The sequence below is a fragment of the Notechis scutatus genome, chromosome 2, assembly GCF_049901735.1.
Source record: "Notechis scutatus isolate UNSWTSFEM ecotype Mainland chromosome 2, rNotScu1.2, whole genome shotgun sequence".
Taxonomy (NCBI): Eukaryota; Metazoa; Chordata; class Lepidosauria; order Squamata; family Elapidae; genus Notechis; species Notechis scutatus.
This window is the reverse complement of record NC_142010.1, coordinates 258,087,200-258,115,112: the sequence shown is the minus strand read 5'-3', so window position 1 is coordinate 258,115,112 and position 27,913 is coordinate 258,087,200. Positions and strand designations below refer to the sequence as shown.

At 43.9% G+C, this 27,913-nt stretch overlaps 1 long non-coding RNA gene across 1 annotated transcript in view; it reads right to left on the bottom strand.

The window, feature by feature from the left end:
• The window catches only part of LOC148132614 (uncharacterized), a 59,267-nt gene that overhangs the window by 7,763 nt on the left and 23,591 nt on the right, over positions 1 to 27,913 (bottom strand). Inside the window, exon 3 of the long non-coding RNA XR_015748280.1 lies at positions 15,743 to 15,806. This is a non-coding gene — a long non-coding RNA (uncharacterized LOC148132614). The remainder of the gene's footprint in view (positions 1 to 15,742; positions 15,807 to 27,913) is intronic.

Here is a 27,913-nt window from a genome sequence, read left to right as displayed (position 1 = left end):
ATATCCAACTGGTTGGAGAAGATGAGCAAGGGTTCATGTGTAGGGCTTTTGGAAAGTCTGCTTGCAACTCTAGATCAATAGCCCACAGTTTGAGATCAACCAAGCATCTATTCATAGCCCACAAAGTTGATAGCTGGCCATGAAAAGCCATAAAGTTGCAATTTGGTATGTATTGTCTGGCAATCAAGATATATGCACGGCATCAACTATCTGTCAACATCCAGCTTGAGTGTCCAAATAAAAGGCCAGGATTATTTCATTTCTGAAAATCTTACTGTTTATTGAATATGTTTTATGGTAATGGCAAGGTAAAACTAACTATGAAATTCTCGGTTCACAGTATTAAACAATGATTTTCCCAGCCAAAGCTTCCACAAAATTATCTGCTACAATGTCCTACCAGTCAATGGCTACTTCAGCTTCAACCGCAACAATACAAGAGCACGCAACAAATACAAACGCAATGTAAACGGCTCCAAACTTGATTGCAGAAAGTACGACTTCAGCAACAGAGTGGTCAATGCCTGGAATGCACTACCTTACTCTGTTGTTCCATCCTCTAACCCCCACTCCTTTAACCTCAAACTATCCACTATTGACCTCACCCTATTCCTAACAGGTCTGTAAGAGGCGTGCATACGTGCACAATCGTGCCTACCGTCCCTGCCCCACTGTCCCCATTTATTCGTACCTATTTCCTGTATTCTTACTCATGTTTATACTTATACCTATTATCTTGTGATTGACAAATCAAATAAATAAATAAATAAAATAAATAGACCATGTAAACAAGTTCTCTTTGTTATGGAAACCATCTGCCTTCTTTGCACCTGTTAATATATCCTTGAAAAGTTTCCAGACTCTCACAAGCTTCGGTGGAACTATAGAAGCTTCGTTTCTTCAACTAACCCATTTGTAATCAACACCTTACACCTCCTTACTCTAATGACAAGTTAAAACAAGAGGCATGTACCTGCCAATGTTTAACTCTTGACACTATCTCTAAGTTCAACTGTGGCCAAGGAGAGTTTTGAATATTCTGCTATGAAGGTGTCGACTTGCCTGGTTGGCCATGACCTTCAAGACAATCTGATATGGTTCCTGACAGCTGTGTAAGATTTCAGTTGTTCCCCAAAATCCTTGAATTCTTCCAAAGTCAGATTAATTTGCTCCGTTCTGTATTAATCGGTCTCTTTTCCTTTAATATAATCTTGCATTTTTTCCAGGTTCTCTCCAGTGGTGGGCTGCAACTGACTTAACAACTGGTTCAGTGAACGCATGCTTTGTGTGCCCGCTTTGCGTGTGCTTTGCGTGTGCGTGCAGCATTCAAAAAGCGCCCATTTTAAGCTTCAAAAATTACCTTCTATGTCAGCGATGGTGAGTAAAACAGCTGAGGCGCAGCAATTTGCGCTGCTGCGTAAATCAGCTGAACTAAAAAACAGGGAAATATAGGACAGGAAATGGCAGGGGTGGTTGGGGCGGGGCCAAGTGCTCACCCAAACTACCGGTTTGCTAGAACCAGTGCAAACCGGTCTCATCCCACCACTGATTCCCTCTGGTGCAGGCGTCTTCAAACGTGGCAGCTTCAAGACTTATGGACACAAAGATAAAAAACGCCAGTGCAGCCCTAGCAAAGTGTAAAATAAAAATAAAATTAAAATAGGGAGAAATAGCAGCTAAAGATGGTGACATCATATCCGAGGAAAGTTCTCTTGGCCTCCCGAAGTTTTTAAAAGAGCAGTGAAGAGGGAGCTTGCCTGATCTCCCCAGGGGGGCTGTTCCCCAACTGGGACCCACATGTGAATGAGGCATGAAAGATTACCCAAGAACCATTTTTATACTGCTTCACTTCACCACAATGCAACACTTTGTAGCAGAGATGGTTGTGTACTCTTGCATCAAATAGTCAAATAATGATAAAGAGTCTTGAAAGTGATGGGGTTTCACTCTGTGCTCAGTGAAGGATCTACAATGCAAAAGGCAGTTGTAATATCTCCATAAGTTGCCCTGCCAAAGTCTGTTTGAATATTTGCAAGAAAGAAAAGTTCATCTCTCACAATAAGTTTTCCAGTGTCAACAATTTCTTATGCTTCTGAAGTTTCCCTTGATCTTGGCTGAGTCCTGCAGTCCTCTAGTTTCCAGCTTCTGGTTCTATATCAGCTTTCTGCTCTAGTACAAAAGTTCATCCAATCAGGGCAAGCTACGAGAATATAAAATGAGGGCAAACCCCACTCCCTAGTAGCACTGATGGTGTTACCTACTTTGGCAATGAGATGTCTGCAAGAAAACAACCAAGCTCAGAGAGCACTAAGGACCCCACAGTCCTCCTCCTCCTCCTTTCCACAACCCCCCTCCTTTCTAGCAATAATGGTGTTATTTATTTGGGTAATGAAACATCTGCAAGAAAACAAACCAACCTCAGAGAGCACTAAGGACCCCACAGTCCTCCTCCTCCTCCTTTCCACAACCCCCCTCCTTTCTAGCAATAATGGTGTTATTTATTTGGGTAATGAAACATCTGCAAGAAAACAAACCAACCTCAGAGAGCACTTCATCCATTCAATCTTCTTCAGTTATTTGAAAACTACAATCAACGTGTATCTAAATTTGTTCTAATGCTAGTATGAATATATGTAGGTGATGGGGAAAAATAGAACACCTTCACTCTGGTTTGACACTTTTCATAATGCAGATCTCTTTCCACATAGTTTTCATTAATGCATCTAATTTTGTACACAGCCTCCTCTAATGTAAAACTTTTAAACCCAATTGATCTTAATACATTTTTAAAAGGCATAAATATTGTCAGTAATTGCCCACATAGCTAAGCATGTCAACCGAAAGGTGGGCAGTTCGAGACTCAAATACCATATGACAGGGTGAGTTCCCATTCCTTGTCTCAGCTCCAGCCCACCTAGCAGCTCGAAAGCATGTAAATGCGAGTAGATGTTGTGGTTAGCCGGCAGCAGGTGTGGACAGCTGAGGAAAGCGAGGACTCAGGTGAGGGCTCAGGACCATTAGGGAGTGGACTGCTGCCTTCAGAGATTGTGGGGGCTGGCAGCAGCGATGAGGTTCCCGAGGAGCCTGTGCCAAGTGTGCATGCGCACAGGATTGCTCACAGGAAAGAGCAGCTGCAACAGCACGGGCGACTCGGGAGTAAGGCTGCAAGGTAATGGCTCCTCCTTCAAGAAGATAAAAGCCAGCTGTGAAGCGAACATTCTTTGCAGGAAGCAAAGACGTTTTGAAACTCCAGCCTCGTGGACATTCCAGTATCCTGAGTTTGTATTTGAAGATTCTTGTATTGCTAATTATTTCTTGTCTGTTATCTTTTGGCAGTCTTGCACAGTTTGGCAAAGCTTGTGCTTATCACAGCTAATTATTTTGCAGAAGCATTAAAAGGTTTCTGTTCACTTTGGATTGTGTTTGATTTGTTGGAAAGGGGCGTGGGTCGGAACACAAGCTGAGAGGGCACTTCATCCATTCAATCTTCTTCAGTTATTTTAAAAGAATTATCAACATGCATCTAAATTTGTTCTAGTGCTAGTATGCAGGTATGCAGGTGATGGGGAAAAAACCAGAACATCTTCACTCTGGTTTGACACTTTTCATAATGCAGATCGCTTCCCACACGGTTTTCATTAATGCATCTAATTTTGTACACAGCCTCCTCTAATGTAGAACTTTTAAACACAATTGATCTTAATACATTTTCAAAAGGCATAAATATTGTCAGTAATTGCCCACATGTTAACCAAAAGGTGGGCAGTTCGAGACTCAAATGCCATATGACAGGGTGAGTTCCCATTCCTTGTCTCAGCTCCAGCCCACCTAGCAGCTCGAAAGCATGTAAATGCGAGTAGATGTTGTGGTTAGCCGGCAGCAGGTGCGGATGGCTGAGGAGAGCGAGGACTCTGATGAGGGGCCAGGACCATTAGGGAGTGGACTGCTGCCTTCAGAGATTGTGGGGGCTGGCAGCAGCGATGAGGAGGTTCCCGAGGAGCTTGTGCCAAGTGCGCATGAGCACAGGATTGCTTGCAGGAAAGAGCAGCTGCAACAGCACGGGTGACTCGGGAGTAAGGCTGCAAGGTAATGGCCCCTCCTTCAAAAAGATAAAAGCCAGCTGTGAAGCGAACGTTCTTTTCAGGAAGCAAAGACGTTTTGAAACTCAGCCTCATGGACATTACAGTATCTTAAGCTGGTATTTGAAGACTCTCGTGTTGTAAAATATTTCTTATCTGTGATTCTTGGAGTCTCATACAGTTTTGGCAAGGTTTGTGCTTATCGAAGTTAATTAGCTTGCAGCAGCCTTTTAACCAGGGATTCCTAAGACTCATTAAAAGGTTTCTGTTCCCTTTGGTTATTGTTTGTCTTATTGGAAAAGGGTTTGGGTCAGAACAGTAGATAAATAGGTACCACTTCGGTGGGGAGATATCAGCATTCCATGTACCTCAGCATATAGTCATGCTGGACACAAAGATGAGCACCTCCCCCTACAATCAGACACGACTGGGCAGGAGAAACTTTTACCTTTTTAACGAATAATTGCAAAACGCACCCCATCTGTGTGGGAAGGGCGAACTTTTCCAAATATGTGCCTCCCTACATGAATTTCTGCAGAGCATCATATCCTACATAGCAAAGAGTGGTGCGATGGCCTAGAGGTCGAGCTCTTGCCTCACAATCTGGAGGCTATGAGTTCGATCCTAGGTAGAGGCAGATATGAGAATATATCTGCTGAATAAAACTCCGTATTGGCAACCGGAAGGGCATCCGGCCATTAAAGCACTCCGCTAGTTCCATTCAGTTGCCCAGACTCCACCCCACAAGGGATTAAAGGGTCATTAAATGAAGATGATGATAGCATACATGGAAGTCTTTTTTATTCATTCCCAGTCGATAACCTCACAATACAGTCCATCCTGGCAAACCATACACTTCTGATGAAGAATCGTACAGGTTTATGGAGATTCTCAGTCATCCAAGTCAAGGTTGTCCCAAAGGTGCTTTTCCAAGAGGCAACTGGACTTTCTGGTTTTTCTTTGAAGATGTTTGAGAGGCACCTTTGGGACAATCACACAGGTTGTTCTTGACTTATGACCACAATTGAGATGAGAATTTCCATTGCTAAGCAAGGCAGTTGTTAAGCAAGTCATGCCCAATCCTGTGACTTTTTTTGGGCCATGGTGGTTACGTAAACACTGCAATTGTAAAGTGAATTGTACAGTCATTAATCAAATCTGCCTTCCCCCATTGTCTCTGCTTGTGGAAGCCATTTGGGAAGGTCACACATGATGACCACAAGACCAGAGAATGCTGAAACCATCATAGAGACAGTACAAGCCAGCTGCCAAGTACTCATTTTGGATCGTGTGATCTAAATAAATGCAAGGGCCAGTTGTAAGTAACTTTTTTCAATATTGTTGCAACTTTGAACAGTCATTACATGAATGGTTGAAAGCGGAGGATTATATGTAGTAGATATCTTTTACTTGTTTATTACTAGTCCAGGTGTATCTGGAAGATATGGTCAGGGATAGGATTCAAATTTTTAACAACCGGTTCTGTGGGCATGGCTTAGGTGGTGGGCGTGGCTTGGTGGTCATGTTATTGGCTGGGTGTGGCCAACTCAACATCGCTCGCATCGAGGCACGCATCTCCTCGCCTGGCCTCTCATGACTGTGGGGATGCTGCAAGAGTCGTACGTGTGAAAAATGGTCATAAGTCACTTTTTTCAGTGCCATTGTAACTTTGAATGGTCACTCCACACAAGCAAAGTACCAGCAAAGGAGAGGAAAAAAACTCCAGAGGCGTTCCTGAGACCGGAAGTCTAGTCCTGCCAAGAACGTAATAAGGGTCAACAGAGAGACAGTTTCTGTAAGCAACACCAGAACGTTTCCTTCCTGCCTTCCTTACAGGATTAGGCCAGTAATTTCTTCTAACAACCGGTTCTCCGAACTGCTTAGAATGTTAACAACCGGTTCCAGCGAATAGGTGCGAACTGGTAGAATCCCACCCCTGGATATGGCCTAAAATCAAGCTGATAGCCATGCAAATATGACCAAAACTCCATTTATTTTTTTTAATATGTGTAGCACTAGTGCAGGGGTGTCAAACTCAAGGCCCATGGGCCGAAACCAGCCCATGGTATACTTACATCCAGCCCATGGAACCTGCCTGGAAACAGCAAAGGAGTGGCCTACAGTGCATCTGCCAGTGAAAGCGGAGTTCAGAGAGGCCACACGCAGAGGGCTATCAAAACAAAGTAAAAACAAAACAAAAGGAGACACGTTTCCCCTTTTGCATTTGAGCATGCAAGAAGGGACAGGAAGAGATTCAATTTCAGTGTTGCGGCTAACCTTTTGATTTTTTTCAACCATATCTCTTACAGAAATCTTGCAGTGATATTCTCTCCCTTCTTCTTTTCTGGGCTAAACAGAGCAAACATTTTCAAAATCTTCAAAATCTTCCTAATTCTAGGATCCAGAGGTGGTATTCAGCAGGTTCTGACCAGTTCTGGAGAACCGGTGGCGTAAATTTTGAGTAGTTCGGAGAACCGGTAAATACCACCTTTGACTGGAGATTTTACAGTATCCTTCCCCTGCTATGCCCACCCAAGCCACGTCCACAGAATCAGTAGTTAAAAAAAATTGAATCCCACCACTGCTAGGATCCAATCTGGGTCAATCACTGGGACCAGAAGCTTCTACTCTTCTGAGCTTTTGGACTTCTGCTGGACCCTATGCTCAGGGAAGTTCTTGCTACCAAAATGTGTGCTTTGGGCTATTCTATGCACAGTGTGCATAGAATAGTCCCAAGCTATTGGGTTATTCTATGTCCAAAACTATTGGGCTATTCTATGAGAATATTCTAGAGAACTGGTAGTGGAAATTTTGAGTAGTCCGGAGAACCGGCAAATGCCACCTCTGTCTGGCCCCGCCCCCATCTATTCTCTGCCTCCCGAGTCCCAGCTGATCAGCTGGGTCTTCCTTGGTTGCCCTGCACAGGAGAACGGAGCTGGAAAGCAGGTTAGTGGGGTGGGGAGGGAATGGGGATTTGCAGTAATCTTCCCCCAGGAGTGGGGAGGGAATGGACCTTTTACAGTATCCTTCCCCTGTCATAGTCACCAAGCTACACCCATCAAGCCACGCCATGCCCACCAAGCGACACCACGCTCTCCAAGCCACGCTCACAGAACCGGTAGTAAAAAAATTTGAATCCCACCACTGATGAGTCCAAAACTCAGAAGACTAAACCTCTGGAACTGGTTGACCCAAACTGGCAAAATTATCTGGGATACAATATTCGCCTTCATTCGTGAGTCCTAATTCTCGTCGTCTTATTCTGAACATCCTTTCCTTTCTCTGTGTCCTTCTTAAAATACTCAGAACTGGTCACAGAACAGCAAGAAACAGTGACATGCCTGAATTTATCCAATGATATCTCCCTTCATAAGATTGATAGGCAATTGATTCATTAAAAAGTAACTAAAAATAGCAGTTCTGTCCCTTCATTTGTCCTTCTAGTACGTTCATGTCCATTTGTAGCCGTTTTCCCTAAATTATAGACGGATAAACTTCTTGTAATAAGGTAGTCCAGGAAAAACTAGGAAAGGCAGACAAGGAAAATTAAACATGAATTCTAATACGAAGATTGCTATTCTCTGATTGGCCTGCAAATGTTTAACCACTTGTCTTTACTGCGAGGTGACAAAATCACCTCAAGAAACACAAGCCAGAATGAAGGAACGTCAGAAAAATGAATGAAGGGAGGAAGAAAGAATGAGAAACACGTCCGCCAAGATACCAAGCATCTGACAAGAATGTGCCGACATAATAATTTCTTTGACCTCAGCCATATGAGCCTCTGAAAAGAACAAAACAGCACCATTTCGTGGCATTTACAGTTTAAACCTTTCCTATTCAAGTTTCGAACAAAAAAAGCCAACAGCCCATTCTGGTCATGATTAAAATTCATAGGTTTGTAGTCGAGAACAGATGGAGAAGCCATTTTCGACCAGTCATATCCCAACTCTGCAAAATTAATTTGACAGCTTTGCATTAAAGCACTGATCAATATCCACTTTAGAACAGCAGAGGCTAACTGAGAAAAAAAATAAGTGACCGGAGTGTTACCAGACGAGGAAAAATGAATCTTTGAGACTTTTTTCCCTCTAAGCTTCCACCTACATCAGAAGTCTTGACCTCAATTCATTGATCGGTAGCAGTTAACATGACAAAAGGCCTGCTAGATATAGCCAACCCCTTTCTACTTGGGAACAATCAACCCCTGATACACTAAATGTTTGACAGAGAGAGTAGACTCCTGAATTAGTATTTGCTTTCTGGGGTCTGGTAGATGCAACCTTTTCTTCCTGGATTTTTCTTCCCGTTCTTTTTTTAAGGACTCAGCAACAAAACGGCAAAAGGAAAGTTGAATTTCTGTTAAACTTCGCCATTATCTTTCCACGCTGTTCCTGGACAGTTAAGAATCTGAGACAAGGATAGAGATGATTAGGAATGGCTTCTCAACCTTTGGTTGAAGAGAAAATGCGGCTTGATCCCCTGGAAATTGTTGTAATGACGAGGCAGTCGAGTTGTTTGTTCATGAACAACTGAATCATGATGATCTTTATTGGAGTCTAGTCTTGCATTTATACACATTTTTAGTTATCCTCCATCATTGGTTAACTTTGGTTACTGCTTAACTTTGGTTACTGTTTAGCACAGTAATTAATACAATTAATTATCTCTAGTTAAAGTCTAACATATGTTTACTTCCTCTCTCTAATCCTCCTTTAGATTAGTGACTTTGTTTGCCTGAGTTGTATTTGCTTGGAAACATTCTTTATCTGAGGTTTGCCATCCGAGATTGGAACATTCCTGCAATTACAACTCTACAGGAAATATTAATGGTGGTCGCAATGGGTTGGTTTTTGAAAACCTCCCTGAAATTGGGATGGTTTCCTTGTTATTTCACCCTAGGTGAGAAGAAGATCACACTGATCAATTGAAATGGTCAATTCCCATTTGTCAGCAATTTCTTATTAAAGTTAGTTTACTTTATTGTCATTGAATCTCATACAGCGAAATTAAATGCAATCTTCAGTGTACTTTATACATAAAATAAAACACACATCCTTCACATTCTATACAGTTGAATTGAAAACCCCTGATATTGCATTAATATAGCACTATACAGTAGTATACTGCCCTGGGATAGAAGCTGTTTTTCAGCCTGTTTGTCCTTGTTTTTATTATCCTGTACCATCTGCCAGATGGTAACAGTTCAAAAAAAGGGTGCCCAGGATGAGATGGATCTTTGAGAATATTTTGAACTTTCTTAAGGCACTGAGAGCTATAAAGCTCTTCCAAAGAGGGGAGAGGGCAACCCATGATCCTCTGGGCAATGACGTTAACCCTCTGGAGCGCTGCCCTATCTGCCACTGTGTAAAGGGATTTGAATGACCCAGAGATAAGGGAAATATACCTATAGTTGAGAATATTTGCAGCTGTGGGTTGAACTATGGGGTCCTTGGTGCTTTCTGACCTTGGTTGTTTTCTTGCAGACGTTTCATTACCCAATTAAGTAACATCAACAGTGCTAGAAGGGAATGCGGCTTCTTTTTATATACTAGTGACTTGTCTTGTCAGAGTTGGTGAGAATGGACTTGGTGGTTTCTTGATTGGGCTGTTGTTTACTCCTTAATGGTTAGCTTAGCATTAATCTTAATGTTAATCTCTACTTAATCTCGGTGTTGATTGCTGGAGAGGAAATTTGGTCTTTTTATTTCCTTCCAAGGAGATTGTTACTATACCACCAAAATAGCAGTACTGTTTAGACTTATATACCACGTCACAGTGCTTTACCAGCCTTGACCAACTCTCTAAGCAATTTACAGAGATTACAGCCTATTGGCCCCAAAACAATCTGGCTCCTCATTTTACCGACCTCGGAAGGATGGAAGGCTGAGTGAACCTCGAGCCGATGAGATTTGAACTGCCAAACTGCTTGCAGGCGGTCGTCAGCAGAAGTAGCCTGCAGTACAGCGTTCTAACCACTGTGCCACAACGGCTCTTCTAAGAACGACTAAAAAGGTAGAAAGTTCAACTTAAGACTTAGAATAACTTTATTGTTACTTTGGAATGTACACTAATCAGCATACATTAAAATGAAATTTCCATTGCCTACAGCTCTCAAAGGGTCACCACCTCCAATATACACTACATAAACATGACCTAAATTAATCAAATAAATAAATAAATAAATAAATTTTGAACACTTTCATAATTGGAGGGTTTGGAGATGTTTAAATAGACTGTGCACAGGTTTGGCTAGAACTAAAGACATGTTAACATGGGGGATCCTCCCCAAGGACAAGGATATTTACTGCAAATGTAGCACTATATTCAAACAACTATCCATCTTTTACAGTGCCCTCCGGGACCAGGGATGGGCTTCAAAAAATTTTAGCAACCAGTTCTCTGCCCGGTTGCTGGGTGGACATGGCCATGGTGCGCGTGGTCTCGTCAGCCTCCTGCACCACGGTGGGGAGGGGGGGAGTTTTCGCCCTCCCTGGGCTCCGGGGGCTTTCCTCGAGTCTCCAGAAGGGTTAAAACAGCTTCCTCAGGCTCTGGAAGTCCTTTGGAAGCCAGAAATGGGCCTGTTTCCAGCCTTCTCGAACTTCTGGGAGGCTGGTTTTTCACCCTCCCCAGGTTCTGGAAGCTTTCCTTGAGTCTCCGGGAGTCAGGGCCTACCCTGGCTCCGGAGGCCCTCTGGTGGCTGGAAACGAGCCAGTTTCTGGCTTTCCGTAGCCTCTGGGAGGCCCGTTTTTCGCTCTCCCCGAGCCTTCACGTGGGCCCTGTACTTACCTGGCATCCAAAACAGGCTGCATGGAGACTCCTGGAAGGGGAGGGGCAGGTTGGGTGGGGCCAGCCAAGGGGTGGGATTTGCCAGTTCGCCGAACCGGTCATTAAAAATGATAAATTTAGCTACCAGTTCGCCTGAACCAGGGAGAACCGGTAGCAGCCCACCCCTGTCCAGGACTGACCTGAACACAGAATGGCTTCCTGCTTGAAAATATTCCCGCCATCAACGTGGCCCAGTTTTTGGCTAGAATTATAAAGGTTTCCCCTGTCCCTCCGTGTCTGACTCTAGGGGGCGCTGCTCATCTCTGTTTCCTAGCCAAGGGAGCCGGCATTGTCTGAAGACATTTCCATGGTCACATGGCCGGCATGGCTATACATCAAAGATGCATGGAATGCTGTTACCTTCCCACCGAGCTTTGCGTGCTTTTAAACTGCTAGGTGGGCAGGAGCTGAGACGAGTAATGGGAGCTCACCCTCGGTTCTTTCCAGCTGACAAGCTCGGTGTCTTTAACCGTTGAGCCGTAGCATCCCCTCAGAACTTATAAATCTATGTTAGAATAGAATTAGAATAGAATTCTTTTATTGGCCAAGTGTGATTGGACACACAAGGAATTTGTCTTGATGCAAATGCTCTCAGTGCACATAAAAGAAAAGATACATTCGTCAAGAGTCAAGAATCATAAGGTACAGCACTTAATAATAGTCATAGGGTACAATAAACAATCAAATCATACTAGGAAACAGTCAATATAGATCGTAAGAATACAAGCGACAAAGTTACATTCCTACAGTCACAAGTGGGAAGGAATGGGTAATAAGGAGTGATGAGAAGATTAATAGTAATAGCAGTGCAGACTTTATAAAGAGTTGGACAGTGTTGAGGGAATTATTTGTTTAGCAGAGTGATGGCGTTTGGGAAAAAACTGTTCTTGTGTCTAGTTGTTCTGGTGTGCAGTGCTCTATAGCAGTGATCCCCAACCTTTTTTATGCCGCGGCCCGGTACCGGCATCAGCTGGGCGCCGCGGCCCGGTACCAGCATCAGCTGGGCGCCGCCATCTTTTTGATGAAAAGTGCTTCCAGTGACCTCACCGGAAGCACTTTTCATCAAAAAGATGGCGGCGCCAGCGCTCGGTGAGCTTTTCCGGGTAGAAATGGCTTTCTACCTGGAAAAGCTCACTGAACGCTAGCGCCGCCATCTTTTTGATGAAAAAGTGCTTCCGGTGAGCTTTCTACCCGGAAAAGCTCACCGGAAGCACTTTTTCATCAAAAAAAGATGGCGGCGCCCAGCAACCAGCGGCCCGGTAGGACTTGTTCCGCGGACCAGTACCGGTCCGCGGACCGGTGGTTGGGGACCCCTGCTCTATAGCATTTGTTTTGAGGGAAGGAGTTGAAACAGTTTATGTCCAGGATGTGAGGGATCTGTAAATATTTTCACAGCCCTCTTTTTGACTTGTGTTTTTATTAGTTTTTAATCTTTTAAACTTTAAATTAATATTTTCCCCTTTTTAGTTCCTGCATTTCTAACATGAGATGAGTTTCGTTTTTAGCTGAAGGAAAGACACTGCCGATTAGATGAGATAAACCTCCATTTCCTGGAAAATATGTTGAATAGCTGTTGTCCAAAATTCACCTTCCTGCATAAGGTACACTTGTCTCTGTGGACAGGTGAGCTCGTTAAAACTTGCTACTTTATTACTATATTTCTATTTGTAAAATATTGAGCATCCTCCTCCAGAAATATTCTATTCACAAGTGTTGGGAATGCACCTGTCTGTTTTAATGGAGGGTTTTTCCCTCCCCCAAGTGAGGTTCGAAGATTTTGTCCAGATTTTTGGCCTTCCCATATCATTTTAATGAAACTGCTTTGCATTTCAATTCTGTGCAATGTAATTTATTGGTAAGAAGAGGCTTTTCTCCTTACTTTCTATAATTTTTAGAATATGTCATATGTTTAGAAACAGTCACCTGTGTGTTTTTGTGAACCTCAGAATTATGTGCGACCATTATAATTAATAAAATAGCAATAGCACTTATCTACCGCTTCACAGTGCTTTTACAGCCCTCTCTAAGCAGTTTACAGAGTCAGCCTATTGCCTCCAACAATCTGGGTCCTCATTTTACCCACCTCGGAAGGATGGAAGCAAATAAAGGAATTTTAAGCTTTAAGGTTCTCCTCACACATACGTGTTAGTCGTTTCCGGCTCTAGGGGGTGGTGCTCATCTCCGTTACAAAGCCGAAGAGCCAGCGCTGTCCGAAGACGTCTCCATGGTCATGTGGCCGGCATGACTAAAGGCCAAATGTGCACAGAACACTGTTACCTTCCCTGTTTTGGGTCCCTGTTTTTCTACTTGCATTTTTACATGCTTTCGAACTGCTGGGTTGGCAGAAGCTGGGACAAGGAACGGGAGCTCACTCCATTACGCGGCGCTAGGGATTCGAACCACCGAACTGCCGACCATTCTGATCAACAAGCTCAGTGTTTTAGCCACTGAGCCACCACATCCCACTTTAAGCTTTATTATTAGCTAAAAAGCATACATACCTAGCAAGGTGATATCCAAATCTCTTATGAGATGCCAAGAGCTTGTGAATAATGACAGCAGCAGAGATACCCCAAGAGTGACCAATTTCCCCAGTACCCAGGGCTCGGTTCTGTACAGAAGCTCCCTACAAATAACAAAAACCCTACAGTGTTTATCAAAGCTTGGCACCATGAGTTCATGGCCCTGCTGGAGTCAGGAGACTGCAAGATCTGGCCTGGGCACATGCCTCCAGGATGGGAATCGAAACTCTGAGATATTCACAGTGGGAAAGGATTTGAAGCCATGGGAAGATTCCACCCCATCTCCTCCTTTGTCCAGCAAACAAGAGTGAAGAAAAAAGTAGGACAGCTCAGAATGAACCCTAAAACGTCTAGATTTTTGTTAAGATGAAGGAGAACTCAAAATAGGCCACTAAACTCCTTGGAATAACAATGGTCTTCTGCATCACTATTACAGTTGCACATGCAGTATATATTTTTTTAAAGGGGGGGAGTGTCCTCTGATCCCATGGGTGTGGCTTCTGGTACTCCTGAGCCCTTCTTGTGGATATCCAGGGCAGGGGTGGCGTTCCAATATTGTAACAACTGGTTCTGTGGGCATGGCTAGTTGGGCGTGCCTAGGTGGGTGTAGTCATGTGACTAGGTGGGCATGGCTTCTTCTTCTTCATTTTTTTTTTTGCAGCAACCTCCCCGCCCCCAATTTTTGGGCCTTCTGGGCCTCAGGGAAGCCTCCGGGGGGAGCGTTTTTGCTCCCAGAAAGCTTCCCTGGGGCCCAGGAAGGAAAAAAATTGAGGGGATGGGGGGGCACCCCCCATTTTTTGCTTTCCTGGGCCTCAGGGAAGCCCCCTGGGCGAAGAAGTGAGTAAGCGAGGGGAATCCCGACACAGCTGGTCATAGGAACAGCTGTTCATCGGGACAGGGGGGGGGAATACCTTAAGGAGTGACTGGGCCAGGAAGAATGCAGTCAGCAATGTCAGGCATGCGCATAATGTTGCACCTGTGTGATAAGGACTGACTGGGCAGGGAGGGGCCGGGCCAGCCAGAGGCACGATTTGCCAGTTCTCCCTAACTTCACAGAACCATAACAACCGGTTCTATAGAACCGGTCTGAACCGGTAGAATCCCACCCTTGATCCAGGGGTGTCAAATTGGATTTCTTGGAGGGCAGGATCAGCATTGTGGTTGTCCTCCATGGGGAGGGGAGGACATGGGGAGGGGAGGAATGGGATGAATGGCAGGTGGGATGGATGCCTCTTGCAGCACCCTGCTGGCCAAAATGGGGTGTGGGGGGCCTGCAGGTGCCCCTCCTGCATCCCATTTACAGCCTCAATGGCCTCCTGCAGCACTGTACCAGCCAAAACAGGGTGTTGGGTGCTGCAGGGGAGGGGGCGGCCCAAGCCCCCCCTCCCATGCCCGGTTTTCACTAGCAGAGGCACCACGGGATGGCACCCCTGTGGATATTTTTCCAAGCAACCCTACTCGGGGACTACTCTCATCCTGAAAATAGTAATTTGCAAACTGCCTCTCATTTGAGTGACAGCTCCTGTTGTTATTGTCTTTACGATCGTTCACGTTTGTTTAGCTACCTCAAACTTTGCTTTGAAGGGGGTGGGGAAATGAAATCCTGCACAAAATGCAAAACTACCGATACTCACAAAGGAGAATATTTTTAGCTCGGGGTGGAACTGTGGGGTCCTTGGTGCTTTCTGAGCTTGGTTGTTTTCTTGCAGACGTTTCACGATCCAAACTAGGTAACATCATCAATGCGAGCATTGACCGAATATTTATTGTTAGGATTACAAGCACAAAATGGGGGCAAAAATACCACAGTGCTAAAGACCAAAGGCTGTGTATATTAAAAGGCATTTTACCACCTTTTAAACATCTATCAGACAACATCTATCCCAAACACAGTAGTTTCGTGAAATATCAATAGCCCGGTCTGTATTTCCACCTCATTAGGAACAGTTTGCTTGTTCTTCTTCGTTTCTCTCCCTCCCTCCCTCCTCTCTCTCTCTCTCTCTGTCTCTTTCCGAAATATCTCTTAACCTCTTGAATATTCCGAGATGCATCTCTTTATGTACCTTAAATATTAAACAGAGACCAACCAGAGGAGCTGCAGTGACAGAACATAATCAATGTCAGTAATTACGGTGCTAGGAAAAGGCCATTGCTTAGAGATTTTGATCGAGATGGGTGAAATCTCTACTACTTTTAACCCCGGACAAATCGTTTGGCTCTGTGAGCATTTAAGCCTTAGGCTTGTAAATAATGCAGAGAGCCCCTTCTAATACGATTATAACTTTAAAAAAAGAAAGAAAGAAATACACTTACCACACAGCTCCTTTCCCCCAAGCGCCGCGTTTGGGCATACCGGCAGATTTCTCGTCTGAGTTTCCTGAGTTGAGATATAAATAAATTGAGGCTTAATGTATTTCATAAGTTTTGGAGGCCTTGTTTCATGAACATCACCTTAAGTTCGTCGGTCCCCTTTTATGGGCACTGTATTCTGACAAAACACTGAATTCAGATAGTTCTCGCTGGTGAGGGATAAAAGCTGACCCCCTGAGTGAAATCCAGGCCTGGGTCAGGGAGTCTCCATATAACCCACATTCTAACCTGAGTAACCAGAAAGTAGGAACAATCCAGTAGTAACAACTGGGACAGTAGCAGAGGTGGTATTCAGCAGTTTCTGACCAGTTCTGGAGAACCAGTAGCAGAAATTTTGAGTAGTTTGGAGAACCGGTAAATATCACCTTTGACTGGCCCCATTTCTTCTCTGCCTCCCAAGTCCCAGCTGATCGGCTGGGTCTTCTTTAGTTGCCCTGCACAGGAGAACGGAACTGGAACGGAGCTTAATTGAGTGGAGAGGGAATAGGGAGTTTGCAGTATCCTTCCCCTGCCACGCCCACCAAGCCACGCCCACCAAGCCACACCCACAAAACTGATAGTAAAATTTTTTGAATCCCACCACTACACAGTAGGTATTTGCCAGAATCCATTTGCAAATGACCACGGTGCTATAGTATTCAATAGTATTTCTCCATTTTGTCAATTTTAAGATGTGTGGCCTTCAACTCCCAGAATTCCTCAGCCAGTTGAACGGGCTGAGGAATTCTGGGAGTTGAAGTCCAGACATCTTCAAGTGATCGTGGTTGAGAAACATTGGCATACAGTGTTCCTTCCCCTTCCCCTTCCTTTTTTTCTCCTTCCTCTTCCTCTCCCTTCCTTTCCTCCTTCTCTTCCCCTTCCTCTTCTCTTTCCTCTTTCTCCTTCCCTTCCCTATTCCCTTTTTCCCTCTCTGATTTATTCTCTGAAAAAATAATGGGTCGAAGCTTGTTGAAGAGAGATCCTGCCTAGAAGTTAGGATAAATTTCCTGACACCAAGAACAATTGATCCATGGAATATATTGAGCCACAGTGGCACAGCGGTTAAAGTGCAGTACTGCAGGCTACTTCTGCTGACTGCCGACTGCTTGCAATTTGGCAGTTCAAATCACACCAGGCTTCGACTCAGCTTTCCGTCCTTCCGAGGTGGGTAAAATGAAGACCCAGATTGTTGGGGAAAATAGACTGACTCTGTGCACTGCTTAGAGAGGGCTGCAAAACACTGTAAAGCAGTGTATAAGTCTTAAGTGCTATTGCTATCTTGCAGGCGCTCCGTCACTGGAGATTTTCAAAAATAGATTGGACGACCATTTGACCCAGATGGCATGAGATCTCCTTCCTTGAGCAGGGAGTTGGACTAGAACATCCCTGAAGTCCCTTCCAGCTCTATGATTCTATGTCCCATGTACTGGAATGGGAGATACCCTGGTATTGTAGATATGCAGCCTCCGTTTGAAACTAGAAGGAATAATCCTAGCAAGAAGGCAAGGACAATCCATTACATCCCACCAAAACCATCAGAAGGAAATCATGTCATGGATTATTTCCCCTTACAGTGGGGCTCCTGTCACCGTGAAAGGAGATTCTGAGGAAAATCACTGGAGAATGTCCTGAGAATGTCTTGAGAAATTCAGAGAAACAGTTTTTTCTGGCCACAAATATCACCAAGAACTTCAGGCCCACCTCCACTGCATTGCTCGGTCATTATCTCCTGCCTTTGTGGAATCTTGAATGTTCATGGTTGGACGGTGTAGATGTCGGAGCTGCCACATCTGCCATGAACTCTGGGGGAGGGAGCTGGATGGAAGGGGGGGGAACTACACTGTTCACCGTGCTTTCCTGTGACATGACTTCAAGGCCATGACATCTGGGAATCAGTGGTGGGATTTTAAAAAAAATTACTACTGGTTCTGTGGGCGTGGCTTGGTAGGTGTGGCATGGCTTGGTGGGCATGGCTTGGTGGGCGTGGCAGGGGAAGGATACTGTAAAATCCCCATTCCCACCTCACCCCACTAACCTGCTTTCCAGCTCCGTTCTCCTGTGCAGGGCAACCAAAGAAGACCCAGCCAATCAGCTGAGACTCAATGGGAGGCAGAGAATAGATGGGGGCGGGGCCAGTCAGAGGTGGTATTTGCTGGTTCTCCGAACTACTCAAAATTTCCACTACCGGTTCTCCAGAACTGGTCAGAACCTGCTGAATACCCACCTCTGCTGGGAATGGAATGCCACTGCATTAACCGTTTCAAAAATATCTTCTTCAAATATGATTGGACGATAGGTGGACAAGCAATAGGTAAGACAACACATAATCAGATTTGGAAGGGACCTTATAGGCCATCTAGTCCAACCCCCCGCCCAAGTGGGAGACCCTACACCATTTCTGACAGGAAGTAACAGGAAGGGACTAAGATGGAGAAAGTTGCACTTGGGGAATTTGGCACGCGAATTTCAGTTCTGGCTTTGCACTATTATTGTAATCGGCTTGACTTCTAGGAGACAATACCTTTCTCAACTAAATGGAGTTAAGGACTGTAGTTACTTAGAGGTTCAAGCTGGGACAGGTCTGACAGGTGTGGCGGTGTTTCTCAATCTTGAGAACTTTTAAGATGTGTGGACTTCAACTCCCAGCATTCCCCACCCAAAATGCTCCAGAATGCTTACTGGGGAGTTCTGGGAGTTGAAGTCCACACATCTTAAAGTTGTCAAGGTTGAGAAATTCTGGTGTAGATTGGTTTGATGCTTAACAAAGGGGGATCCCCAGGGCAATTTGCAATTATAGCCCCCACCTCAGTGACTGCTCTGTTTGTCCCCAAGAAATAAATACATGGTTAGAGAGCAAAACAGAAAGCAATCTTGCTGGGTTCTCAGTCGTGATCCAGGTCACCTTCCTTCAACTAGGTGCCTTCATGTTAATTGGTGTTACAGGTAGTCTTTGATGTACAACAATTTGTTTAGCGACTGTTCCAAGTTACAACAGCTGAAAAAAGTGACATGACTGGTCCTCACACTTCTAATCGTTGCAGCATCCCCATGGTCACCTGATCAAAATTTAGGGGCTTGGCAACCGGGATGCATCCTAGAGTCATGGGATCACCTGTCATCTGGGACATCCTAGGGTCATGGGATCACCTTTTGCTACCTTCCCAGATGACTTCCAACAAGCAAAGTCAATGGAGGAAGACAGATTCTTTTAGTGAATGCAGAATTCACTTAATGAATGCAGAATTCACTTAATGAATGCAGAATTCACTTAATGAACACAGAATTCGCTTAATGAATGCAGAAGTCACTTAATGAACATAGAATTCACTTAATGAATGCAGAATTCACTTAATGAATGCAGAATTCACTTAATGAACGTAGAATTCATTTAATGAATATAGAATTCACTTAATGAATGCAGAATTCATTCAACAAAACAGTTGTAAAATCAGGCACAATTTATTTAAGAACTGCCTTGCTTAACAACAGAAATTCTGGTTCTCAACTGTGGTTAGAAATAGAGGACTATAGATAGTCCTTGACTTATGACCACAACCGAGCCTAAAATTTATATTGTTAAGCGAGACACCTGTTAAGTGCGTTTTGCTCCATTTTACAACCTTTCTGGCCACAGTTACAAAGTGATTCCCTGCAGTTGTTAAGTTAGTAACACGGTTGTTAAGTGGGTCTGGCTTTCCCCATTGACTTTGCTTGTCGGCGGGTTGTAAAAGAGGATCAAGTGACCCCAGGACACTGCAACCGCCGTTAAGTACATGCCAGTTGCCAAGCTTCTGAATTTTGATCATGTGACCATGGGAATGCTGCAACGGTCAAGTGAAAAATGGTCATAAATCACTTCTTTCCATGCCGTTATAACTCTGAACAGTCAGTAAACGAATAACTGTAATTCGAGGACTACCTGTACCAGTACATTCTCAGAAATCCCAGTCACTGCTACTTATAATCCCAGTGCTCCCACAGTGCACCAGGTTGGTGCATCCTTCCAGTACGAGCTGCCAATATAATACCAGCTCTCTCTTTCTGCGTGCCCTAACATAATTATCAGCAATTTGCTACTATATCGGGATACTGAATGGCATTTTGAGGTTTTGCCTGCCTGAACTATAAATGTAGACCTCTGAGGCAAAGATCTATCTTACTGCCATTAAATATTTTATTGGTTACTTAAGATGGAAAACCTCCGCAGAAGAACAGTTGGAAAAACAAGTCTGTGTGTGTGAGAGAGAGAGAGAGAGAGAGAGAGAGAGATTCTGATATAGTAATGGACCGTTCGTGACATCACTTTGTACAATTTGGCAGGCCTGGGATGCACTCTGCTTAATGGGTGGGTGGGTTTTTTTTCTCTTTTTCTAAATGTAGTCACTCTTCTCTTAAGAGTTCTTCTGGGCCTTCCTCCCGTGCTGGTTAAGTAGAAGCCAAATGAAAGTATGTCAAGATCCAGGTCACTAACATTAATTCGCATCCTGATTAACATCCCTATTTGCTGAAGGATGGGAACTGAGGGAAGTCACCCCTCCTAGGAGGATGAAATATTTGAGAAATATTTATTATATTTCCCCCTAAAAGAGAAATGGAAATCTTAAGGGAGACAGAAACTCAGCATATCCAGCAGATATTGGGTGCCCATTAAGAAGGACTGGGCCAGCCTATCTACAAGACAAAAGACCCTCAGCTCCAGAGTGATGGGGTTAAAACAGGACTATCTGGGACATAATAGGATTATCTAGCAGCAGAGCTCGCTGCATTGCACAATCTCCTAAAAACATTGCATCACCCAGCACACTTCAACCAAACTTGGCTCAGATAAAGGGTGACCCCCACATGGCCCCATGGGAGTGTGACTATAGCCAATAGAATACATTTCTTGCACAGGAACAGAAAGCTCTAGGGCAGGGGTGTCAAACTGGATTTCTTGGAGGGCCGTATCAACCATTGTTGTTGTCCTCCGTGGGCCAGCCGGGTGGGGAGAGGTGAAATGGACAGCGGATGGGATAGACACCTCCTGCAAGCAGCTTGTCAGGCAAAACAGGGCACGGGGGGGGCACGGGGCTCCCATTTTGGATGACAAGGGGATGCAGGAGGCCATCCAAAATGGGGGAAATGGGATACAGGGGTGCTGCCCATGCCCCAGTGCCCCGTTTATGCTAGGAGAGGCACCGCAAGCCAGTCCTTTGCTATTTCCAGATGGGTCAGATCTAAGTACCTCGTGGGCCACATCTGGCCCATGGGCCTTAGAGTTTGACGCCCCTGGTCTAGGGCAAGGCCCAAGGGATGGTATAAATAACCCTCCCTCTCCACTCCATTGGTTCAGCTGGCCAGGACCTCAAACCCATGTAGTTCTGCTTCATCATTAAACCATCTTTCCAATCAGCCTCCATGTTTCCAGTGTCTTTCTCCTCCCTTGGAACTCAACCCAGATGGACATTTCTTCCAAAAGAAGGAAGATCAGAGGTAGTACTCAGCAGGTTCTGACCAGTTCTGACCAGTTTTGGAGAACCGGTAGCGGAAGTTTTGAGTAGTTCAGAGAAACCGGCAAATCCCACCTCTGACTGGCCCCGCCCCCATCTCTTCTCTGCCTCCCATTGAGTCCCAGCTGATCGGCTGGGTCTTCTTTGGTTGCCCTGCACAGGAGAATGGAGCTGGAAAGCAGGTTAGTGAGGTGGGGAGGGAATGGGGATTTTGTAGTAACCTTCCCCTGCCATGCCCACCAAGCCACACCCACAGAACCGGTAGTAAAAAATTTTTGAATCCCACCACTGATTTGGAGGCTTGACCACTGACTCACATTTACGATGGTTGCAGGGCCTCAGGGTCATGTGATCAATCCCCTTTGGTAACTTTCTAACAATGTCTGTGGAGATTCTCCATCATCCAGGTCACAGACTTTCTGGTTTCTCTTTGAGGACATTTCGCTTCTCATCCCAGGAGCTTCTTCAGTTCTGATTGAAGAATTCCCATTCCCCATCATCCAGTCAGAGCTGAAGAAGCTTCTGGGATGAGAAGCAAAACGTCTTCAAAGAAAAACCAGGAATTCCAGTTGCCTCTTGAAAAAAGCAACTTTGGAACCTTCTGACAAGCAAAGTCAATGGGGAAACCAGACTCATTTAACAAACATCAACTGCAGTGATTCACTTAACAACTGTGGCAAGAAAAGTCATAAAATGGGGCAAAGCTCCCTTAAAAAATTTCTCGCTTAGCAATATAAATTTGAGGCTCAATTGTGGTTGTAAGTTGAGGACTACCTGTAATTTTTTTTCCCTTTGGTGTCATTTCTAAAAAGAGTTCCCATTTTCCATTGTTCCAAACAAATCCCCAAACAGGACCAATGAACAAGAAATTTACCGTACATTTAAAAGAGGCAGAATAGCACAGTAAAAACCTTCTAACAAGAACTTGTATTAAAATATTAAATGTTTTACAACAAGGGTGTGGATCAGGTGTTTTCAGATTTGTTCCAGGTAAAGAGAGGGAAGGAAAGAAGGAAAGGGGAGGGAAATAAAAAGGAAAGGAAAGGAAGAGGAAAGAAAAAGGGAAAGGAAGATAAAAGAAGGGGGAAGGGAAGGAAGATAAAAGAGGAAAGGAAAGGGAAATAAAAAGGGAAAGGAAAGGAAAGGAAGAGGAAAGAAAAGAAAAGGAAAGGAAAATAAAAGAAGGGGGAAGGGAAAGACGATAAAAGAAGGGGAAGGAAGAAAGATAAAAGAAGGGGGAAGGGAAGGAAGATAAAAGGAGGAAAGGAAAGAAAGAGGAGAGGAAAGGAGAGGAGGAAAGGAAAGGAAAGGAAAGGAAAGGAAAGGAAAGGAAAGGAAAGGAAAGGAAAGGAAAAAGGGAAAGGAAAGGAAGATAAAAGAAGGGGAAGGGAAGGGAAGGAAGATAAAAGAAGAGGAAAGGAAAGGAAAGAAGGAAAGGAAAGGGAAATAAAAAGGGAAAGGAAAGGAATAGAATGGAAAGGAAAGATGCCAAATCAATAGTTTGCTGGCTGCTCTTGCTCAATGTTATCTCAGATAGACATAGATGTTAGATAAAGATTAGTATAAATATAGATATGGATGTAAAAATAAACCCTGGAACTATTTGAAAAGGAGAAATTTGGCTGGATGCAGCCCTGCCAACTATCCCCCCCCCACCCCCCCAGGGGGAAGCAACTTCAAGAGAACTTAATTCAAAAAATCCTTTAGGCCACACAGCAGCCAAGTAAAGGCTCTGGCAAAGAAGAACAGAAAGGCATCGATAAATAATCAAGGGTCTTAGATTTTTAAATGGGAATCTGAGCATTTCAGCTGAAAAGTAAATTGAATCTCCCTCCCCTCTCCACCTCTTCCCAAGCAAGTGCTGGTGTGCAGACGAGACTATAAAACTTTCCTTATTGTAAATGTTGCTTGACCTTTCGACAGATAGTTTTACATGGAAATAGAAAACTCGCCGCTTAAAACTGCTGAGAGAGGGTTTCCTCTCAGCAAGTTTCTGATTCAGACTGGAAAACGCTTATTTCCACTTCTCCCCGCCCCCCCATCTCTTTCTCTTTCTCCCCCTGTCTGCTTGCTTTATCCATTTTTGTATAATATTGGAATCCTATTTAAACTTTTTTTTCCCTTTGCCACAAACCGCTTATGTACAGATATCCAGGAGAGTGAGAAAAAATAAATCTGTCTTGAAACAGAAAACTGGAGCAATATTTAGCTAGCTAGCTAGTCAGCCAGTCAGTCAGTTAGTCAGTCAGTCAAATTCTGTCTTAAACAGAAAACTGAAACAATATTTAGTTAGTTAGTTAGTTAGTCAGTCAGTCAGTCAATTTCTGTCTTGAACAGAAAACTGGAACAATATTTAGTCAGCCAGTCAGTCAGTCAATTTCTGTCTTGAACAGAAAACTGGAATAATATTTAGTCAGCCAGCCAGTCAGTCAATTTCTGTCTTGAACAGAAAACTGGAACAATATTTAGTCAGTCAGTCAGTCAGTCAATTTCTGTCTTGAACAGAAAACTGGAATAATATTTAGTTAGTCAATCAGTCAGTCAATTTCTGTCTTGAACAGAAAACTGGAACAATATTTAATCAGTCAGTCAGTCAGTCAGTCAATTTCTGTCTTTAACAGAAAACTGGAATAATATTTAGTTAGTTAGTTAATCAGTTAGTCAGTCAGTCAATTTCTGTAGCCATCCATCTCAATCAATGAGTCTGGGCGGCTTACAATTCAGAAAATACATTACAATTAAAAATACTAAGGACGTTTTAAAAACAATAAAAAGTACAAATACTAAAGACATCCAAATTAAATATAAAGAAAAGTCTAAGGCTTTCGTTCTTGGATTTTGAATGGAGCCATATTTGACACCAAGGGTGACATGTGCGAGCAGCGGCAAGCAGCTGCAGAAGAAGTGGGCCTGGCAAGGGGAGGCAGGTATTGGGGTGTGCGAGGCCAGGTAAGTAGGGCAGCTCCACCCACCCCATCCGAGCTTAATTTTTACCCGTGCACCTCACTCCACCCTGTGCACCCTGGAGTGGGCGGGGCCTTAAGTAGGGCTTATTTTTGGAGTAGTCAAAAACTGCCCAGCCATTGCTGGTTAGAAATTCTGGGTGTTTTTTTAAAAAAATCTTTTAAAAACTTTATTAAACAAATTCTACAATTAAAAAACAATTAAAAACCTATTTCCATTCATTGCAACATATTCGTAATAGTGTTCACTCACTTTGACATATTCTTAAGTATATAGAATATTACTAAATACTAAATTATTTTACATTTGATTTATGTCATATTTTCATATATTTTCATAGTTATTTTCATATTTATACATAAGTATACATAGTTATGCCCAGTGATCGGATTCAATTTTTTTTACTACCGGTTCTGTGGGCATGGCGTGGCGTGGCTTGGTGGGTGTGGTGTGGCTTGGTGGGTGTGGTGTGGCTTGGTGGGCATGGCTTGGTGAGCGTGGAGGGAAGGTTACTGAAAAATCCCATTCCCTCCCCACCCCACTAACCTGCTTTCCAGCTCTGTTCTCCTGTGCAGGACAACAAAAGAAGACCCAGCCGATCAGCTGGGACTCGGGAGGCAGAGAAGAGATAGGGGCGGGGCCAGTCAGAGGTGGGATTTGCCGGTTCTCTGAACTACTCAAAATTTCTGCTTTCAGCTCTCCAGAACTGGTCAGAACCTGCTGAATACCACCTCTGGTTATGCCTATTCATACCAAATTATTAAATCATACCATAACCTTTCATTTCATCTCTCTAGTCTACCTTGCAGCCAATTATACCATAAATTCCAAATTTCGTAGTACTCTGTCTCTTCTCTCTCCTTCATTTCCATTGGAAGCCTATCCATTTCTGCACACTCCAAAACCATTTTTTAAATCATAATATCGGAGGGAATGCTGTCACTTTTCCAATTCTGGGCAAAAGCTGTGTGTTTTCATGCTATCCTATCTGGAGGGCATCCAGTGAGAAATGCTCTAACTTTCTACTGTCAATACAGATAGTCTTTGACTTACAATAGTTCATTTAGTGACTCTTCAAAGTTACAACAGCACTGAAAAAAGTCACTTATGACTGTTTTCCACACTTACAACCATTTCCGCATCCCCATGGTCACGTCATCAAAATTCAGACTCTTGACAACTGACTCATATTTATGATGGTTGCAGGGTCCCGGGGTCATGTGTGTTCTGACCAAGGCTTCCTGAGACCATAATTAAGCACATGCCTAGTCCAAACAACTCTTGTTTTATTTCAGCGCTGGGAATTATGTTCATTCCCAGTCCGTAATGAGTCCCAAACAGTCTCTTGAGATAAGCACCCACCTTTATCTCCTTTGAATTGCTGCCAACAACTAAAGTGCCAAATTAACTGCAAAAAGCCAAACAAAGTACAAAGTCCACACAGAGCTTCAAGGTTTAATCTGAACAGAGCGAACGACTTTGCTTCCTGCAAAGGTTTCTCAACCTTTGCACTTCCTTTATATCTTATGGGAGGGGCAATCGCCTCCAAGCCTTACTCTCAAGTTGCCCCTTTTGTCTTAGCTGCTCTTGCCTTCTGGCAGCTCTGTGCACACATGCACTTGGAACAGGCTCCCCTTGTTCCTCTGCCTCACTGCTGCCAGATTATAGAGGCTCCGGTGTCAGCACCCCACTCCCAGATGATCCAGGCCCCATCTCTGTATCGGATGCAGAACCCTCATCTGAGTCTTCCCCAGACTCCTGGACTGGTCTCCGTTCTTCCCCACTGTCCGATTCTGCTGCCGTCTGCCAGCGAACCACAACAATGTAATCCCCTTTTACGACCTTCTGACAAGCAAAGTTAATGGGACAGCCTGATTCATTTAACAATTGTGTTACTAACTTAACAGCTGCAGTGGTTCGTTTAACAACTGGGGCTAGAAAAATCGTAAAATGGGGCAAAACTCATTTAAGAAATGTCTCGCTTAGCAAAAGAAATTCTGGCCTCAATTTTGTCGTAAGTTGAGGACTCTCTGTACCAAAACATGACTGTGAAATTGCATTCAGCATCTCTAGTTTGAGTCCCTTCTCTCCTGACACACAGACACAGACACAGACACAGAGAGAGAGAGAGAGTGGTCACATCAAAGCAAGAATGCATATCTACACATTTAATAGTAAATTTTGTACTGAGAGCTGGTAGCAATTTCAACATTGATGCAATATCTAAGGGACTGCCACAAAAAAAGAGGGGAGTCAACTAATTCTCCAAAGCATCTGAAGGCAGGACAAGAAGCAAGGGATGGAAACCCATCAAGGAGAGAAGCAACTTAGAACTAAGGAGAAATTTCCTGACAGTTAGAACAATTAATCAGTGGAACAACTTGCCTCCAGAAGTTGTGAATGCTCCAACACTGGAAGTTTTTAATAGATTGGAAAACCATGTGTCTGACATGATATCAGGTCTTCTGCTTGAGGAAGGGGTAGTAGGAAGTTAGCGTCCACCGCTCTTCTAGAAAAATGAAATATCCTAGGAAAAGTTTAAAAAGCAGAATATTTCCCCTAAAAAGAGTAGAAAGAAGCAGAAGCAGAAACTCAGCTCCCCCCCTTTGCTAATGGGCCATTACTCTGGCCTAGGCCAGCCTATTTTACATAACAAAGATCTCCAGGTAGAGCTATAGGAATTGCCCAAAGCCCTTTCATTACATCATCCTCCACCAAGGCTCAACCAAGCCTGGGACTCAGGACAGCCTACAGAGTTGCCCCTGCATGACCCCATGGGAGCCTGACAACCAATCAGAATACAAGCTCAAATTCAAATCCCAACAGAGGATATAAAACCCAGGCACACTCAGCATATCAGCCCTTCCTTCTTTTCCTTCATCTTGAAGCATGTGATCATTCTTTTCACTTTGGAGCTCCGAGGCATGTAATCCTGTCCACCATTAAACCATCTTCCCAAACAGCCTCCATGTTTCCAGTGTCTTTTTTTCCACTTGGAATTGAACCCAGAAGGATATTTCTCCCAACAGGGTTGGACTAGAAGACCTCCAGGATCCCTTCCAACTCTGTTAGTCTCTTTCTGCTGATATTTAGACAGGAGAATGGCTTCCAAATTGAAGACTAGACTAAACCTGCTTTGCAACTTATTAGGACTCTGCAGTGCTTCAAATTTGTATGCAGAAAGATGCTCAGAGATACATCTTTGGTAGCTACACCACATTTTGAAGCAACTGAATCTTGGGATTGGGGGCATGAATTAAGTACATTGGCTGCCTCCCCAGCTTTAGCACAATCCTGGAAAAAGACACACCTGGCTTAAGGAATTCTAGACAGGTGCAACGACATGCATGCTTCTCACACACCTAAGGCACACTTTCTCACTGAAGCATTGCACAGTTCTGCTACTGATTGCTTAGGCGTGAAGGAGAATGTCCTTTATGGATATTAGCACACAACCTCAGTCACAATTTTTCCCCCTAGAAAGCTGCACAAGTTAATTTCGACCCCTTATTTCCCTGGCTAGTGGGAATTCAAAACAGCAGGCTGAAATGCATGCAACTTTGTGGCCAGGATTCTAGGTGGAATTTACTTAATTCATCCCTCTTTGAAATGGTTGCTTGTTGTTCTTTGTTGCTTAGTGTTTTGTAAATCCCTTCAGAAAAATGTTGTTGGTGGTGGGGGA